At 40.0% G+C, this 5,451-nt stretch overlaps 1 protein-coding gene across 4 annotated transcripts in view; it reads right to left on the minus strand.

Moving 5' to 3' along the window:
* Positions 1-5,451, minus strand: part of VPS13B (vacuolar protein sorting 13 homolog B) — an 866,934-nt gene that overhangs the window by 123,647 nt on the left and 737,836 nt on the right. The gene's annotated exons all lie outside the window — the stretch shown is intronic.

Here is a 5,451-nt window from a genome sequence, read left to right on the forward strand (position 1 = left end):
GAGAGAGAGAGAGAGAGAGAGAGAGAGAGAGAGTGTGTGTGTGTGTGTATGTGTGTGTGTAAATCTCTTCAGGGAGAGATGTTATTAAGCCATAACTTTCCCTCTATTGTTAAGGGGCTGAACACACAAAACAGATCAACCCTAGAGTCAGTGTAAGCGAAGTTGCATTTTTCAAGAGAAATAATGTTAGTTGAAAAACAGTTGTCAGTATCTGTTTCAGCTAATAGTCATTAATCAGAAAATGTCCTCCATTAATCAGGGAATGCTCAGGGAACTAGTAAAACCTACGTGAGTTGATACTGCCTTTCTCAACTTAACGTTAACTCCATTGGTTGCTGTTATATCAAAATATTGACAGAGTATGTGTGTTTACTTTTATCACTCTGGTTAGGTTATGCCTTAAAAAACAATACACATACTTCTAGTAACTAAAAAATACAGAAGTGATTGACTTGAGAACATAAGAAAAAAAAGCTCCTAATTAGCTGATCAATTTGCAGACAATGGGAGACAATATATAATTGATGCTTGTCCAGCTGGTCTCTGTTTCCTAGGTATGGATCTAAATACTGTCAAAATGTCATACACCATCATTTGCCATTTTTTTACTCAGGAGCATAGTGATTCAGTGATTATGAGGCCTAAAGCCAAGGAGGTCCATGAATAAATGTACCTAGTATCCAGTCTGGACAAGACAAGGCCTAGAACTGAATCTGGAACAGAATTATCTTGGGAAACAGAATCTACCCCTTATCCATTCAGAAGGCCCCCAAGAGTGGCTATGTAGTGCCCTATGGCTGCAGTGAAGAGGCCCTGATAGACCCCATTCCTCCAAAGGCCCTTGAGGACTTCTAAGTCATCTCTTTATAATCATCTATTCTCACTGAACCCTTCTATTCTCACAGAGCTGAACATTGCTTGTCAGCCACATTACTCACCAAAAGGCTCTGGCTAAGTGAGACCAAAGCAATTGTAACCAAAACCAAACCAGTTGCCGCTGAGTTGATTCCAACTCATGGCAATCCCATGTGCGTCAGAGAACGATGCTCCATAGGGTTTCCAATGGCTGATTTTTTGGAGTAGATCTCCAGGTCTTTCTTCTGAAGCACCTCTGCGTGGACTTCAACCTCCAATCTTTTGGTTAGCAGCCAAAAACATTAAGTGTTTGCACTGCCCAAGGATTCCAGAGCAATTATAACAACAATTACCTGTTGTTGTTGTTGTTGTTGTTTTTAGGTGTCATCTAACTGGTTTCAACTCACAGCGACCCCATGTACAACAGACTGAAAACTGCTGGGTCCTGCACCATCCTCACAATCACTGCTATGCTTGAGCCCATTGGTGCAGCCTCAATCTCTATCGTCGAAGGTCTTCCTCTTTTTTGCTGACCCTCTACTTTACCAAGCATGATGTCCTTCTCCAAGGACTGATCCCGCCTGATAACATGTCCAAAGGATGTGAGACACAGTCTCACCATCCTTGCTTCTAAGGAGCATTCTGGTTGTACTTCTTCCAAGACGGATCTGTTCATTCGTCTGGCAGTCCATGGATATTCAATATTCTTCACCAACATCACAATTCAAAGGCGTCAACTCTTCTTCAGTCTTCCTTATTCATTGAAAAACTCCTCTGTGACTTTTGATCATCAGCTATAATTTAAAAACTTACTGCCGTGGGGTTTCAGATGTCCTGCCTGACCTGGATTCTGCCTACATCTCCATTCACATCTTGAGTCACTCTTCATTTGCTCATTACACTCAAGCTCTACTAGCCTTTCTCAGTAGCTCCAACATGACACTGGCCTCCTTTAAATTTATCCAGCTTGTCAAACTCCTTCTTGCCTCAGTGCTTTTCCTCTGTCTGGACATTTCTCTCTCCACCTCTTTGCTTGACTAACTCTACTCAGCTTTCAGGTTCTTGTATTAAGGTCACTTCCTCAGCATAGCCTTCTGAGATCCTCTGAGATCAGGTTAGGTGATCCTATTTTACGTTCATATAATACTCTATATTTTGCCTTCAGAGCATATTACTTTAATGAACTAATTAATCTGTATTATTATGGGTCTTTAGATTCTATGCTGCATAAGGGCAGGAACGATGTCTGTCCTCATTTATAACTTCTATCTCCAATGCCTAGAAATGATTCCTGGTACATCTTGCTATTGAATAAATTTAATTTTTAAAATTATAAATGTAATATATATGTTTCCTGTAGAAAATTAGAGAATAAATTTTTAAAATTTTTTTCCATAAAAAACTTTACACATACATTGTTATGTGAGTCTAATTGCTCTCCCCATACTGTGACAGCACACTCCTCCCTTCCACCCGATTCCCTATGTCCATTCAATCAGCTCCTAACCCTCTCTGCCTTCCCATCTGACCTCGGGACAGAAGCTGCCCGTTTAGTCTCTTGTATCTACTTGCGCTAACGGGCACACTACTCATGAGTATCACTTTATGTCTCACAGTCCAGTCCAATCCCTGTCTGAAGAGTTGGCCTCAGAAATTGTTTTAGTTCTGAGCTGATAAGAAATCCAGGGGCCATGCTTTCTGGGGTTCCTCCGGTCTCAGTCAGACCATTAAGTCTGGTCTTTTTACAAGAATTTGAGTTCTGCACCCCACCTTTCTCCTGCTCCATCAGGGACTCCCTGATGTGTTCCCTATCAGGGTGGTCACTGATGGTAGCCGGGCACCATCTAGTTCTTCTGGTCTTAGGCTGATGAAGTCTCTGGTTTATGTGGCCCTTTCTGTCTCTTGGGCTAATACTTTGTGTCTTTGGTGTTCTTCATTCTCCTTTACTCCAGGTGGTTAAGACCAATTGATGCATCTTAGGTGGCCGCTTGCAAGCTTTTAAGATCCCAGACGCCACTCACCAAACTAGGATGCAGAACATTTTCTAAATAAGCTTTGTTATGCCAACTGACCTAGATGTCCCCTGAAAGCATCATCCTCAGATCCCTACCCCTGCTACTGTGTCCCTCAAAGTGTTTGACCATATTCAGGAAACTTCTTAGCTTTGGTTTAGTCCACTTGTGCTGACTTCCCCTGAAGTGTGTGCTATCCTTCCCTTCACCTAAGATAATTCTTATCTACTATCTAGTTAGCAAATAACCCTCTCCCTCCCTCCCCACCCTCATAACCATCAAAGAATGTTTTCTTCTGTGTTTAAACCTTTCCTTGAGTTCTTATAATAGAGGTCTTACACAATATTCGTCCTTCTGTGACTGACTAAATTCACCCAGCAAACTGACCTCCAGCTTCTTCCATGTTATGTTTCACAGCTTCATCGTTGTTCTTTACTGTTGTGTAGTATTCTATTGTGCGGATATACCATAATTTGTTTATCCATTCGTCCACTGATGGGCACGTAGGTTGTTTCCATCTTTTTGCTATTGTGAACAGTGCTGCAGTGAACATGAGTGTGTATATATAATCTATTCGTTGTGATGGCTCTTATTTCTCTAGGATATATTCCAAGGAGCAGAATTGCTGGATCATATGGTACTTCTATTTCTAGATTTTTAAGGAAGCACCAAATCTATTTCCAAAGTGGTTGTACCATTTTACATTCCCACCAACAGTGTATAAGTGTTCCAGCCTCTCCACAACCTCTCCAGCATTTATTATTTTGTGTTTTTTGGATTAATGCTAGCCTTGTTGGGGTGAGATGATATCTCATTGTAGTTTTGATCGCATTTCTCTAATGGCTAATGATCGTGAGCATTTTTTCATGTGTCTGTTAGCCGCCTGAATATCTTCTTTGGCAAATTGCCTGTTCATACCCTTTGCCCATTTTCTAATTGGGTTATTTGTCTTATTGTTGTTGAAGTTGTGCAGTATCCTGCAGGTTTCAGAGATGAGACGCTGATCTGATTTGTCATCGCCAAAAATTTTTTCCCAGTCTGTAGGTTGTCTTTTTACTCTTTTGGTGAAGTCTTTGGATGAGCATAAGTGTTTGATTTTTAGGAGCTCCCATTTATCTAGTCTCTCTTCTGGTGCTTGTGCATTATTACTTATGGTTTGTATTCTGTTTATGCCATGTATTAGGGCTCTTAATGTTGTCCCTATTTTTTCCTCCACGATCTTTATTGTTTTCGATTTCATATTTAAGTCTTTGGATCCATTTTGAGTTAGTTTTTGTGCATGGTGTGAGGTATGAGTCTTGTTTCCGTTTTTTGCAGATGCATATCCAGTTATGCCAGGATCATTTGTTAAAGAGACTGTCTTTTCCCCAATTAACAGACTTTGGGTCTTTGTCAAATATCAGCTGCTCACAGGTGTATGAATTTACTTCTGGATTCTCAATTCTGTTCCATTGGTCTGTGTATCTATTGTTGTACCAGTAGCAGGCTATTTTGACTACCGTGGCGGTATAATAGGTTCTAAAATCAGGTAGTGTGAGGCCTCCCACTTTGTTCTTCTTGTTGAGTAATGCTTTACTTATCCGGGGCCTCTTCCCTTTCCATATGAAGCTGGTGATTTGTTTCTCCATCTCTTTAAAAAATGCTGTTGGTATCTGGATTGGGATCTCATTGTATCTGTAGATCACTTTGGGTAGAACTGACATTTTCACAATGTTGAGTCTTCCTATCCATGAGTGAGGTTTGTTTTTCCATTTATGCAAGTCTCTTTTGGTTTCTTGCAGTAGCGTCCTGTAGTTTTCTTTGTATACATTTTTTACGTCTCTGGTTAGATTTATCCCTAAGTATTTTATCTTCTCGGGGGCTACTGTAAATGGTATTGATTTGTCGATTTCCTCTTGGAAGTTCTCTTTGTTGGTGTAAAGGAATCCAACTGATTTTTATATGTTTATCTTGTATCCTGAAACTTTGCTGAAATCCTCTATTAGTTCCAGTAGTTTTCTTGTGGATTCTTTGGGGTTTTCTGTGTTTGCCGTTTCTTTCTTTTTCCAGCCTGATTGTTCCGGCTAGGACCTCCAGCACAATGTCGAATAAGAGTGGTGATAAAGGGCATCCTTGTCTGGTTCCCGTTCTCAAGGGGAATGGTTTCAAAGTCTCTCCATTCAGGATGATGTTGGCCATTGGCTTTGTATAAATGCCCTGAATTATATTGAAGAATTTCCTTTCTATTCCTATTTTGTTGACAGTTTTTATCATGAATGGGTGTTGGACTTTGTCAAATACCTTTTCTTCATCGATTGATAAGATCATGTGGTTGTCTTTTGTTTTATTTATGTAATGGATTACATTGATTGTTTCTTGAATGTTGAACTATCCCTGCATAACTGGTATAAATCCCACTTGATCATGGTGAATTATTTTTTTGATATGTTGCTGAATTCTATTGGCTAGAATATTGTTGAGGATTTTTGTGTCAATATTCATGACGGATATTGGTCTGTAATTTTTTTTGTGGTGTCTTTACCTGGTTTTGGTATCAGGGTTATGCTGGCTTCATAGAATGAGTTTGGGAGTATTCTGTCCTTTT

Source organism: Trichechus manatus, unplaced genomic scaffold (assembly GCF_000243295.1).
Source record: "Trichechus manatus latirostris isolate Lorelei unplaced genomic scaffold, TriManLat1.0 scaffold00009, whole genome shotgun sequence".
NCBI classification, from domain to species: Eukaryota; Metazoa; Chordata; class Mammalia; order Sirenia; family Trichechidae; genus Trichechus; species Trichechus manatus.